The sequence below is a fragment of the Myxocyprinus asiaticus genome, chromosome 34, assembly GCF_019703515.2.
Source record: "Myxocyprinus asiaticus isolate MX2 ecotype Aquarium Trade chromosome 34, UBuf_Myxa_2, whole genome shotgun sequence".
NCBI classification, from domain to species: Eukaryota; Metazoa; Chordata; class Actinopteri; order Cypriniformes; family Catostomidae; genus Myxocyprinus; species Myxocyprinus asiaticus.
In genome coordinates this window covers 43,707,848-43,723,156 of record NC_059377.1, presented here as the reverse complement: position 1 = coordinate 43,723,156, position 15,309 = coordinate 43,707,848, and the positions used below count along the sequence as shown (strand labels likewise).

Genomic DNA, 15,309 nt, shown 5'->3' with positions numbered 1-15,309 from the left:
GACATGTGAGAAATCTGTTGCGTGTGCACTTTTTTGGAAGTAAATCTTTGTTCATCTCTGGTCAATGTTCATTCTGTCTTCAGCTCTTCAAACAGCAGCAGTGAAGATCTGCACAAGCTCTGATCAGATGAATCCAGTTCCAATCAGAACAATTCAGGCTTCATCTACATCAATGAGCTATTCAGATGCTTAACCCAACAATCTTAACCAGAACCAGTCGTGTTCAGAAAGGAATACTAGTGCACTAAAGAAAAAAAGAAAACATTATGCAGTATGCAACAAGAACTCCACTGAATCTGCAGTGATGCAACTGAATCCAATGCAAAATAAATTATTTCTTTAAGGAATTTTACACAAAGATGTAATCTAGTGATCTAAAATGAAACCAATGAGATAAAAAAAAAGACCATGTATTGCAAAATATTGGCAAGAAAATGACAGAACCAATGTCACTCTTTTATAGAACCGTTTCAAAGCAAATTACTATTTTAAAAGACTCGCACAGTAACGGATTACCAGTTTGAATCAGTCTTACAAAATCTTCACTAAATATATATTTATATATATAGACACAGCTCTGGACAAAATTAAGAGACCACAGCAAAATTAACAGTTTCTCTGGATTTACTATTTATATGTACATTGAGTAAAATGAACATTTGTTTTATTCTATAAAGTACTGACAACATTTCTCCCAAATTCCAAATAAAAATATTGTCATTTAGAGCATTTATTTGCAGAAAATGACAACTGGTCAGAATAACAGAAATAATGCAAAGAAAACAAGTTAATCAACACAATACTAATGTTTTAATTCAGGAAGAGTTCAGAAATCAATATTTGGTGGAATAATCCTGATTTTCAATCACAGCTTTCATGTGTCTTGGCATGATCTCTGCCAGTCTTTCACATTGCTGTTGGGTGACTTTATGCCACTCCTGGTGCAAAAATTCAAGCATCTCGGCTTTGTTTGATGACTTGTGCTCATCCATCTTCCTCTTGATCACATTCAGAGGTTTTCAATGGGGTTCAGGTCTGGAGATTGGGCTGGCCATAACAAGGGTCTTGATCCGGCGGTCCTCCATCCACACCTTGATTGACCTGTCTGTGTGGCATGGAGCAATGTGAAAGATTGGTTGAGAGCATGCCAAGACGCATGAAAGCTGTGATTGAAAATTTTGGAAAACTGAATTTAAGACATTTTAAGACTTTTAAGGATCCGCTGGAACCCTGGGAGGCTATCGATAATTCATAAGTCATATGATAATTATTTAATGTTACGTATGGTAGTCGAGTAAAGAAAAGCCTCCATCATTATTATTTACAGCAGGGATGCTCACACTTCTATAGAATGAGATCTATTTTTTCATCATGTTATTGCAGCAACATCTACCATGTACAATAAAGGCTATACATTATCACAACACCACAATCTCAGTAGTCGATAGTGAAATTTGACGATTCTCAATACCAGCTTCAAAACCACAACAAATAATAACACTAACTCATATGTTAATTATGGAAGTCTGGTTTCAAGTTCTGAAGTATCAGGGCTCCATACTGTGACTAAAATGGTCGCAAATGTGACCAAAAATAAATGATTGTGACAATAATGTAAAATCTAGTTGGCACTGGCGACAGTCGGGATGTGTGCTTTCATATGCGGTTTCGTCAGATATCATCTTGCGAGTTATTGAATACATCTTTAGAGTGCCAGTGTGTCTCGAGCCGCTTTTCATCCTTTCTGTTGATATGAGCTCGCTGGCTGCACGCAACAACAAACACAGCGCGAGCCATGATGTCCATTTCATGAACAAATATGACTTTTGAACCAGGTCTTTATAATAAATCACCCGACAAGAGCTCGTTTGAACTCAGAAGCTCAGGTCAGCAGTTTGAATTTGAGTCACTTTCTCAGCGAATCAACCGTCAGTGAAATCACAACTGGGAGCACAGACATTTCAAAATAAGAGTCCCATGTGTATTTCGGGCTTGTTTATAATGAAAAGTCCTGTGTTATGTACCAAATATTTTTTTTCCTGGTTATTATTATTGGGATTGGAGTAGCACAATAAACTTAATTATATTAAAGCTTCATTTGTTATAACATTAATTTCTGTAAAGCTGCTTTGAGACAATGTGTTTGTAAAAAAAAGCGCTCTTTAACCCTTGTGCATCAATTTAAAAAAGTTACTCAGAGGTCCTTAGAGGTCCTTAATATCTGCGTCAAAAAACTGCCATAATAATATATATTAATATTATTTTCCACTTTCAATTAGTTAATTTTTTACCAACATCAGTCCTGATCATAACTACCAAATATTCATTCATTTTCAGGATTCTAACCCTTTAAATGCCAGTTTGTTTACATAATGCCAATGTTGTTTTTCAGGAAGAAAGAAAACACAAATGAATTATTTTCCATATACTAAATGCTAAAGGGAAAATTCAAACACACACACAAATTTCTCAATACACACATACAAAACACACTCTGACATCCATACTCACACACACACACACACACACACACACACAATTTTAGCTGCATCATTTATTCAATTGGCCTACAGTGCTCTATAATACAGCAAACAGAAAATAGGGGAAAAGCATGTATTTGCTCCATAGGCTAAATATGATAAAAAATGGCACCATCTTGTGGACAATATTAAAAATGTAAATGTTGAAGCCAGGGCTCCGGAATGAAAGCATAATATCATAGAATTCATGATTTTATGCTTTAATGGCACTGGGATCAAATATATCGCGATCTGATTCCATTATGATTCAAAAGCCTTTAAATTCCAATTAATTTGAGTATATTTCAGTTATAAACTGATGTCTAATGAAACGTTGTGATCATTAAAACGATTTGAGAGTGACAGTGTGCCAACTTTGTTGTGTGTTTACATGATATGAATGCACAAATAGCTGAATATAAATATCGATACATGGATCAAAAGTGTAAACACAATATTTTGAGATAAAGTATCACAATATATCAATATTTGATTGTATGGATACAGCCTTAGCCAAGTACATTCAAAATGTTTAATGCATGAAATTAAAACTTTATTAGTTTTTCACCAAATTAAGAATGTTATTTTATTGTTTTCATGTATATGCACCCATTTACAATGTTACATAGCAGTCAAATAAAAAGCATTATAGTTGCCTACATTTTATTTTTATTAACGCAAAAACTACAACGTCACTGTTCACCTCTGTTGAATATTTTACAGTACTCAGTTATTATTGTGGGACCCAGTCAAGTTCATTGTTACAGTATAATACACTCAAAAAATTCTCACACACACACACAATTTTAGCTGCATCATTTATTCAATTGGCCTACAGTGCTCTATAATACAGCAAACAGAAAACAGGGGAAAAGCATGTATTTGCTCCATAGGCTAAACATGAGAAAAATGGCACCATCTGGTGGACAATATTAAAAATGTAAATGTTGAAGCCAGGGCTCCGGAATGAAAGCATAATATCATAGAATTCATGATTTTATGCTTTAATGGCACTGGGATCAAATATTGCAGTTTTAATGGGTTTCAATGGGGACATTTTTGTCCTGAAGGTCCTGAGTGTAACTATTTTGTGTACACAGTGTATTATAGATGTATTATAGGAACTGAGGTTGAAATATCAAAATTCCCCAAAACATACAAACCTCTGGCAAACTTTATGCCGTTGGCATTAACACAGCCAAAATGATCGAAAAAACAAATAAAAAAGACAAAGATGTCCCAAAGGTCACACAAGGGTTAAATGAAAATGACTGGACTTACTCAGGTAAAAGTTTTGTATGGATTTAATGTTTTATGTATTTTTGAATAAATTAAACGATCTGGACCGGGGGGAAAAACGCATCACATCATTGACTCATAAAATTATATTTATGGTATGATGGTAATAGCATGGTATTCTTTGCAGTACCATTGTATATATCCAGGTATTATTATAAGAGTCCATTACTGTGTACCATAGTATACCAATAAAGACAGTTGCAGTTGGGCTCAATATCAACAAAACACAACAGACTCCTCTGGATGTAAGCATCAATCTCAGTGTCAAAAAAGCACATGGCACAAAATAACCTTTCACCTGTCACCTGTCAATCAAGGTGTGTCATATTGTCTAAGTGAGGGGAACACAAGTACACTTCATCTGTACTGCATTAAAAGATGAACAGTTTTCAAATAAATCCTCTGCATGTTGAACCTCTTTCTCCACTTAACACACACACACACACACACACACACACACACACACACACACACACACACACACACACACACACACACACTTATCTTTTTGCTGGATATATGATGAGGAGTTTTTCTGGGAATCTCCAGCATGTTGGAGCAGCTCCAAAGATTCATATTCGACTCGATGATTTGAATGATCTAAACTCACTGAGGAACTTTAAACTGCCGTAATTTACATCAAAGGCACTTAACTCTCAAAATAATTAAAAATAAATACCAGCAGTTTCTAATTTTCTATCAGTTTACAACCTTCAGGCAGCGTTTTGAAGTCGCCTCAGAATTCCCGCTCATTTCAGACGCATGCGCAGTAACTACGTGACGTCGCGCGCTCGGGTGGCACGCACAGACGCACGGGCGCGCGCACTGCAGCAGTAACGGAGCAGCGCGATCAGCAGGATTAACGGGTATAATAACGAGCGTGGGAAAACTGGTAAGATTAATTAAAAGAACATGATTATTTCAGGAATAATGCGGTTCGTGGTGAGATTAACTCAGCAGTGATAATGCAAAATAAGTGTTGCGTTTGTAATGGACTAGTTTTGGAATAAATCTCGGGTTTGTCCTGTGTGGGTCTGTTTGCAGGTGAAATTTCACAAGCCGGTGTGTAAATACAAGCTATTGAACTGTCAGCAGTGTGCACCACTGCTAACACACATGCATAACTCTATATGAGGGGATGACAAAGACAGATTTTCAATAATAATTGTGCTTACATTTTGTTTTTTAAATAAAAATAAAAAGTTCAGTCCTGATTGTTTTTGGTCACATGCATAATTAATGAGTCTAATGCATGTAATTAAATACTGTATATGGCATCTGATTATTAGATTCTTCAGTCTCATTCATCCAGGTCAATGACAGGATATGATGTGAATGTCAGTAAGATGTTATTTCAGATATTAGTCCAGTTAACAGAGACATTTGGTGAAGAAGTGTCAGATGTGTACAGTATGTTTATGGTATTTATGTCATTGAGTGTTTTTAGTGTCTGTGATGGTCAGTGTGATTGAGGAAACAGTGCTCAGTCTGGCTGCTGTCCCATATATCGTCCCGTCCTGTCACGACAACCTGGCATCCTGTTAACCCTTTACACTCCACTCAAATTTATCACCATTCTGTTATTATTATTATTATAGAAAATATTGTACAACGGTGTCTTTATTGCTATAATAAAGTGAAAAAAGGTAATGGGAATATTTATTGAAAAAGTAAAATGTCTGAATGCATAAAGGTGGTGCTTGTTCAGTTTACTTAATTAAAATGAGCTACATTTTGTCACAACTTAATTTCATAGCATGCAATCCACATACATGTGTAAATTGGAAGTTTACGTGTCGGCACAACATAAATACATTTAGTTGGCTGAACTAGATGTACATTTGCTGTCCGCTTCCCAGCACATGGGAAACAATTATGAATGAATGTTTTAATATTGACTACTGCAGTATTTCCACTGGTGGTGTTGTTTCTTTGAGTCGTGTTATGAGGTGTTTGCTTAAAATGCATCTCCTTTTGTTGTCAGTTGTGATGTTTGGGTTGGATGTTTCGTACCCCAGATGTCTGAACATGCTTGTTTTCAAACTCATGTGCAAGTCTCCTGTGTAAGCACACAACTCTGTACATTCAAACAACAAATGATTGCTCAAAAGCTAAAAACAGTGAAATATTGTGTTGCCTCACCATAGTTGAAGAGATGACTTTTGACACGTTGTCAACTAGTGGATATGACAAAATGAAGTTCATACATTAAATAATGTTTTCTCAGTTTTTTGCCTTTTTTGAGTGTACTCTTACCAATCCTAAGCTCTAAAATGGCATAAAAGTGTTGAAAAGCCATTGAAGCCAATTGAGCTGGGTATCGGCAGGCACCTCGCGATGCAAAACATTTTGCAATACGCATGTCACGATTCGATATACTGCAACACATCACAATATCACGATCTGATTCCATTATGATTCAAAAGCCTTTAAATTCCAATTAATTTGAGTATATTTCAGTTATAAACCGATGTCTAATGAAACGTTGTGATCATTAAAACGATTTGAGAGCGACAGTGTGCCAACTTTGTTGTGTGTTTACATGATATGAATGCACAAATAGCTGAATATAAATATCGATACATGGATCAAAAGTGTAAACACAATATTTTGAGATAAAGTATCACAATATATCAATATTTGATTGTATGGATACAGCCTTAGCCAAGTACATTCAAAATGTTTAATGCATGAAATTAAAACTTTATTAGTTTTTCACCAAATTAAGAATGTTATTTTATTGTTTTCATGTATATGCACCCATTTACAATGTTACATAGCAGTCAAATAAAAAGCATTATAGTTGCCTACATTTTATTTTTATTAACGCAAAAACTACAACGTCACTGTTCACCTCTGTTGAATATTTTACAGTACTCAGTTATTATTGTGGGACCCAGTCAAGTTCATTGTTACAGTATAATACACTCAAAAAATTCATATTTCTAAGATTGACGCATTTCAATTTCATTACAAGATTTCATCAAATTGAAATGCGTAAATTATCATAAAATGAAATATAGAAAAACCATAGTGTTATTTAAGTTTGTTACAGATTTCGAAATTCAAATAGATGGAATTTTGTTATGAAATTGAAATGCTTAAACCTTATTACAGAATTATAATTATGATTTTAAGAATTAGCTTTGTTTTATAACAAATTTGGCGAATGTATTTCACGTAGAGCATGCACACAGAACAGTGCGTCACCTGTTCACACACAGACCATCTAGTCAATTAAAAAATGTGTAGGTTTAATTACCAAATAATACCAAATTGCAAATCTGATGTTATTTTGAATATAGTAGTCTTATCAAAAATGCAGTAAAATCACCACAGTACTCACAAAATTGCTTTGTTTTGGAGCGCAAGCCAAATCATCACGATGATACCGTGTATATTTGATATATCGCCCAGCCCTACCTGTTACAAATATACTGCTGTGAGTCATGTGATCTTCAGGTGTCAGTGCGCAAACTATTGAATAATAGTCTGAAATGACTTTCCTCAGAGAAAAACATCCACCAATGCTCGATAATAAATCCTCCCAGAACTGTAAATTATTTTGTAATATGACACTTTTCATACCACTGTCTCCTTAAGATGATTCGCTTGTGTTTTCCTCTTTTGTAAGTCGCTTTGGATAAAAGCATCTGGAAAATGAATAAATGTAAATGTAATGTAAATGTTTATTATTAGACACATCAGAGCAGAAACAATCCACAACAACAATCCAAAGTGTTTGTGTTTATTGACTAATTCATCACAGCAGACAAAACATTGTGTAAAATGCATCAATCTGACAAATACATTTCGATGCCTTGATTACAGAATTGTACAATCGATTGTCATATTAATACCTGATGTGATTTTTAGACCGTCTCACAACAGACAGGATTACGACATGTTTGCATTGTCCTTATATCTCCGTGAAATGTGTTATTTCTCTATAACCTTGTGCGACTCCGCGTCCTCATATGTGGACGTTACGTTTTAGCTATTTAATTTCACTTCAACCGGCTGATCTCAGTTCAGGAGACTCTGTGCTGTCAGTAAAGGGTTAAACGTTCGACACACGAGTCATGTGGCAAAACAGCATGGTGCCGATCTCAGCGGAGTTTGTCTCTTTGGCAACACAACTACATCTGGTAAGAAACCCTCATGAAGTTTTTACATTAAAACCTGTTTGAGTCAAAAGAGTCTCTAGTTTCAAAATATCATGGATTTATCGTGAAACCGCACACTTTAAATGCAATGACCACGTACCAGGACAATAGGACTCATTTTCCTCCAAATATTCACTGTGCATCATGACATTGGATGCATCCAAACACTGGAAAAGGTGCATTTCAAACTGTTCTGAGACCAGTGCAGACAGACAGCACACTGGAGGTTAAGTCATTCACTAAATAGGGAGCAAGGGAGCATCCTATAGCTCTCTATGCAGTTAAGTGCATTCACTCCTAAAATCTGATCAAAAGTTCAGTTTCAGGCTGCAGATGATGTTTGGATCACTCAACATGTTTGACAGACATGTGACAATGATAATCAGTACATAGATTCAGAATTTATAATGTATCATTTTATTTTAACATGGTTGGCAGACAAAAAAAACATTGTAACATAAAAGTCGATCCAAGTCAAATCATTTTAATCTGAACAGTTTTTTTTATTTGTGTTATTCCTAATACACACTGTTCCATAGCAGCTTTACAGAAGATCAGCTGTAATGTCTGTAACATCTCAAAAACATCAATAAATCTTCTTAATATTTGCACGTAAAATTAACCTTCATGAAAACATTTATCCGGATTCACAAACGCTCCGTATCTCCCAGATTTGTTAGTTTAGTGTGTGCAAAACGTTTGTAAATAGGGAGCGTGTGCACGTTTATTCACAATTGTATTATCATAATCCATGCCCATGAATATGCCTATAATGAAGATATCATGAAAGAGGTTTAAAATGAAGTGCATTCAAATGAACGCTGGTGTGTTAAAGAAAGTGAGGAACTTTCTGTCATTGCATATTCTTCATCTTCTGCATCAGAGGATCTTTTATGAATCTAATAGTCCAAGAGGTCAAAATAAAAATGGTTTGACATGAATATTTACTGTAAAAATGTTCATTTCACACCAGCAGAAGGATGTACACCACCATTTACATCATCTGGATCAGTTGAGCACAACAACAGCATCACTGGTGAAGCTTCTTGTGTAAATCATGACGGTATCAGTCAAATATTTCTCTTGCAGCTGGAAGAATCTTCAGATAAATAAATATAATGCCTGAAGAAGGTCTTTGACCGAAACGCTGTACACTGATAAAGATTTACAAGCTTCAACAGCGCGCAGGGATTTTTTATTAATCGCTCCCATTGAATTGTGTACGCACTTGCTCACGACATGTTTATTTATAGGTTTAACAGCATTAACCTTGATCAGTTGTTATCAACTAAACATGATTTATCGATGGCTACACTGGATTATGAAATCTAAATTATAGAGCTCATATCAAATGAAGAAACTGTCCAACAGGTCATGTTAGTGGATTTTCATTCATCAACTACATTTTTCCACGACCTTTTCACCCCATGCCAAGCACTTATTTTGGAAAACCATTGTTGGAGCTGATTTTGGAGTAAACTATACTTTGAGGAAATAAATGCAAGCATCAAAGAAATGTATTTAATTAAGTATCTGGGTTAAAAAGAAAACAAACCTCTTTTATTAATTTATTTTATGTCTTGGGTGGCCTGGGTATCTCAGCGAGTATTGACGCTGACTATCACACCTGGAGTCGCGAGTTCGAATCCAGGGCGTGCTGAGTGACTCCAGCCAGGTCTCCTAAGCAACCAAATTGGCCTTGTTGCTAGGGAGGGTAGAGTCACATGGGGTAACCCCCTCGTGGTCGCTATAATGTGGTTCTCGCTCTCAGTGGGGCACGTGGTGAGTTGTGCGTGGATGGTAACGCGCTCAACGAGTCACGTGATAAGATGTGCGGATTGATGGTCTCAGATGAGGAGGCAACTGAGATTCGTCCTCCGCCACCCAGATTGAGGCGAGTCACTACACCACCACGAGGACTTAAAAGCGCATTGGGAATTGGCCATTCCAAATTGGGGAGAAAAGGGGAGAAATATATATATATATTATTTCTTTAAGGTAAAAATGCCCTTTATATTTAGTCAATATTTTGCCATGTTATATTCATTATTTTAGTCAATTTTAGTGTCAGGTGTATTCTGTTGATTCATGTCTTTTATTTTGAAATTCTAGTTCCTGTTTCATGTCATGTGTTCCTGTTTCCCTAGTCATGTGATTTCTGTTTTCCCTCCATGTTCATGTGTCATGTTTTCATTGGTTTATTGTTTAATTATCTTGTTATGAGTTCTGTTTGTTCATTGGTTTATGTTCTCCCATGTCTTGTATTTAAGCCCTCATGTTTGCATTGTCTATTGGTGGAGTATTGTATGTGTCGGTATGTGTCGTGTCAAGTCAAGTCAAGTCAAGTCAAGTCAAGTCAAGTCCATGTTTTGTTTTGTAGTCAGGGTTATTGGAGTTCACGTTCTGTAAATAAACTGCACTTGGGTTCTTCATCTTCACGTCTTCGTCGTCGTCATCATTGTCAGCAGTTCCAGCTTACGTTACAGAATACTCCACCTCCCATGGACCCAGCAGTTTTGCTTCTGCGCTTACGTCAGGGGAATCGTCCTCTGGAGGACTATGTTGAGGACTTCTGCGGTCTAGCCAGCCAGGTAGACTTCAATGAGGTTGCCCTCAAGGGTTGTTTTAGATTTGGACTAAATGAGTCCATTTCTTTTTTGATGCCTGGCGATCGCAGTTCCCTCAGCCTGGCTCAATATATCGACCTCGCCCTTCGATTTATCGGTTCCCCGTTCACTGTGGGGGAGGCGGATCCCGAGCCAGAGTGCCACGACACGGCCGCCGCCGAGCCAGAGTGCCACGACACGGCCGCCGCCGAGCCAGAGTGCCACGACACGGCCGCCGCCGAGCCAGAGTGCCACGTCACAGCGACGCCTCAGCCTGCTCCATGCCACGTCACAGCCACACCTGAGCAGTGGGACCTGGAGATGGTTCCCACCCTTATACCCACCTTTAGTTCTCCCGAGCAGGCAAGGGGAACTTTCGGCCCTCCGATCCCGCCTGGACCCTCTGAGCCCTGGACTTCGCTTTGGCCTGTCGATCCCTCGACATTGCCTCAGCTCGGCGTTCCCTCGGCTCCACTACAGTCCTTCAGCCTGTCGGCTGTGCCGGGGTCCCTCGTCCCTCTGGCTCCTCCTTGGTCTGTCGGTCACCTGGCTCCACTTTGGCTCTACGATCCCTCAGCTCCGCCTTGCTCCTTCGAGCCTCTAGCGCCACCTTGGTCCTCCATGCCATCGGCTCCACCCTGGCCCTTCGTGTCTTCGGCTACTCTCCGGGCACCACGCTCCAAGGCTCCACCCCTCGAGCCTCTCATGGCTCCAACTTCCATGGCTCCACCCCTCGAGCCTCTCATGGCTTCACCTCCTACGGACTTTGCCCTGGTCCCATGCCCCTCGCCCTTTCTCGCCACGCCATGCCCCCCCCCGCTCCTTACAGAACTTTGAATTATGTCATGTATTACGTGTTTTGTTTATGTGTTGGGGTGTCAGGAGCCACCCCTTAGTGGGGGGGATATGTCAGGTGTATTCTGTTGATTCATGTCTTTTATTTTGAAATTCTAGTTCCTGTTTCATGTCATGTGTTCCTGTTTCCCTAGTCATGTGATTTCTGTTTTCCTTCCATGTTCATGTGTCATGTTTTCATTGGTTTATTGTTTAATTATCTTGTTATCAGTTCTGTTTGTTCATTGGTTTATGTTCTCCCATGTCTTGTATTTAAGCCCTCATGTTTGCATTGTCTATTGGTGGAGTATTGTATGTGATGGTATGTGTTTGTCAAGTCAAGTCAAGTCAAGTCAAGTCCATGTTTTGTTTTGTAGTCAGGGTTATTGGAGTTCACATTCTGTAAATAAACTGCACTTGGGTTCTTCATCTTCACGTCTTCGTCATCGTCATCATTGTCAGCAGTTCCAGCAAACGTTACATTTTGTAAAATTACAAAAACTTTAGTCAATGAAAATAACATTTTAAAGTAATTGATGTTAATGTGCAAAATGACAAAACTGCACATCAAACTGTAATAGACCAAACTTTACTCAAATATTTAAAAACCTATAAACATTCATCAATTTAAACATATAAAAGATACAACAAAATACAACTGTACTTGTTGTGAAAACCTTCTGTATTCTTCATGCTTAAGAGACAATTCTGATTTTTGATTTGTTTTAGCCACTTTAGTATAATGCACCACATGTAACACGCTTTTATAGAAATATTTATAACAAATGTTATGGATTCTAGCTAGCACGCAATTTAGTTCATATGTTGTGGATAAAGTGACAATCTCAAGTATAAATAGGATGTGTTTGAGTGAGGTAAGTATCCCATTTGTCAAGTTGTTCATGAAATGAAAAACAAATGTTTCTCAAGATGTTTCTTCTTCTGTTTGTGCACTGTTAAATCACCATTGAATACAGTATTCTTTTTTTCTCATCATAAATCGTTTAATTATTGTCATGATTCATCATTTTTGCATCGTCTTCATTATCATTTACAAAATCAAAAAACCCTTCGTCAACTAACGATTTTTATCAGCAATTTGTTAACACGTGAAAGACCAATAATTCACATTGTTTACCAAACACTTCAGGATTAGTAAATTGGAAGTAGATATCCGGTCAAGTCAAGTCATTTTTACTTGTAAAGCACTTTTCTCAACACACGTTGCCTCAAAGCAGCTTTACAGAAAATAATGTTGTAATAAATGAAGCTTTAATTTCCGTAATGTCTTAAAGTCATCTTTGTGCTGTTCAAATGAAAAGCGTCTTTGTATGTAGATTCTTCATTTTAAAGAAAAGGTTAATTGTCTGTAGATATTATCCTAACAGCAAAACAGTAAGGTTGTTTTGTTGTTACAGGTTTGTCCATCTTCCTCTGATCATCTTGTCTCTGGACGGCTTCCACGCCTCTTATATGAAGAAGGGAATGACTGTCTTTCCTAACATCCACAAACGTCATGGTTACTGGTGTAACCTCCGTTCCCTGATGGAGGGAACGAGACGTTGGTGTCGATGTAGTGACACTAGGGGTCACTCTTGGGAGCCCGAGACACCTCTGGTCTTTGATAAAAGGCCAATGAAAATTGGCGAGTGGTATTTGCATGCCACTCCCCCGAACATACGGGTATAAAAGGAGCTGGTATGCAACCACTCATTCAGGTTTTACGCTGAGGAGCCGATATAAGGTCCGGCCATTTCAGCGGGTAGTTCAGCGTTGTGGCAGGAGGGACCAACGTCTCATTCCCTCCATCAGGGAACGGAGGTTACACCAGTAACCGTGACGTTCCCTATCTGTCACTCACTCGATGTTGGTGTCGATATAGTGACACTAGGGGTCCCTATACAAAACACCACAAGGCTGAACTGTGTTACGTGAACTGGCGGTGTGTGGTGGGCAGACTTGCTGTGTGCCTCATAGCCAGCGCACCAGGTCGACACGTAACCTCCCCCAACACAGTTATGAGTGTCAAACGGCCCTTTTTGGGGACAAGTCGACTACCCAGAGATAGAGACAGGCTTAACGCAGTCGTGGCCTCTTTCCCTTTCTCTTTTTCCACTCCCTAAAAAAGAAGGGGGATTATCTGACTGGGCCGCCAGGTCTAGTCGGGGGGGTGTCCCTCCCAAGGGGAGGACACCGCGGAGACCACACCTCGCCCCAAGAGAGGGGGGGATATTTAAGTGGAAGAATACATCACATGGTCTTTCCAACCATGTGGAGAGCCTTCAAGGTAGATCCTGCCCATTGGGGGAGGAGTTACTACAACATGGAGACTGAGGGGCTCTGCCCAAGGAAGACGCAGTTTGCCAGTAGGGAAACGAACTAGCGGAAGATATAGATCGCATGGGGTTAGCCCTACAGGGAACCGCCACATGCGGAGCACCTACCCCAGAACCGGGCTCTTAGTTAGCGCGTGTACTGGGCCGGCAGCGAGTCTCTCCGAAAACTCGACTGCCACAGGGCTCGGAGGAAGTCAACCAGGGAACAACTTTTGTGAACACTACTGGGAATTAACAGCACATGTCTTCAGCTCAAAAGGAGGTGGAAGGTGCTATGTGCAAGCGATACACCCGGCCGGCTATCCCGGGCTTATCCGCTTATGTTGCGTGCCACTACCTGGGACGAAACCGGTTCCACCCGGAGGTTGTAGAACCTTGCAAAGGTGTTGGGTGTTGCCCAGCCCGCTGCTCTGCAAATGTCTGTTAGAGAGGCACCTCTGGCCAGGGCCCAAGAAGCCGCTACACCACGGGTAGAATGGGCTCGTAGCCCTACCGGGGGCAGCATGTTTTGGGCGAGACATGCCATAGTTATGGCGTCAATGAGCCAGTGGGCGATCCTCTGCTTGGAGACAGCGCTTCCTTTCCGCTGTGCACCAAAGCAGACAAAGAGCTGCTCAGAGATTCTAAAGCTCTGCGTGCGATCCAAATAGATGTGTAAAGCGTGCACCGGACACAGCAACGACAGGGCTGGGTCTGCCTCCTCCTGGGGCAGCGCTTGCAGGTTCACCACCTGGTCCCTAAAAGGAGTGGTGGGAACCTTGGGCACATAGCCCGGTCGGGGGTCTCAGGATCACGTGAGAATAGCCCGGACCGAACTCCAGGCACGTTTCGCTGACAGAGAATGCTTGCAGGTCACCTACCCTCTTGATGGAAGTGAGCGCAGTCAGGAGGGCAGTCTTCAAGGAGAGTGCCTTAAGCCCGGCTGACTGCAAAACTCAAAGGGGGCTCTCTGTAGACCCTGAAAAACTACAGAGGTCCGATGAGGGAACAAGGTGTGGCCTGGAGGGATTCAGCCTCCTGGCACCTCTTAGGAACCTGATGATCAGATCATGCTTCCCTAAGGACTTACCGTCGACTGCGTCATGGTGTGCTGCTATGGCAGCAACGTACACCTTCAAGGTGGAAGGGGACAGCCTCCCTTCCAACCTCTCTTGCAGGAAGGAAAGCACTGATCTGACTGTGCACCTCTGGGGGTCTTCCTGATGGGAAGAACACCACTTAGCGAACAGACGCCACTTAAAGGCATACAGGTGCCTCGTAGAGGGAGCCCTAGCCTGAGTGAACGTGTCTACCACCGCAGGTGGGAGACAGCTTAGGTCTTCCGCGTCCTGTCCAGGGGCCAGACATGGAGATTCCAGAGGTCTGGGCGCGGGTGCCGGATGGTGCCCCTTCCCTGAGAAAGAAGGGCCTTCCTCAGGGGAATTTGCCCGGGGGAGCTGTCACGAGGAGTGTGAGGTCCGAGCACCACATCTGGGCGGGCCAGTAGGGTGCTTACAAGGACGACCTTCTCCTCGTCCTCCCTGACCTTGCACAGGGTCTGTGTGAGCAG

General features: G+C 40.3%; 1 pseudogene; it reads left to right on the top strand.

The window, feature by feature from the left end:
- The first annotated feature begins 12,738 nt into the window (after window positions 1-12,738).
- LOC127425000 (ectonucleotide pyrophosphatase/phosphodiesterase family member 2-like) overlaps window positions 12,739-15,309 on the top strand; it is a 63,497-nt pseudogene continuing 60,926 nt past the window's right edge.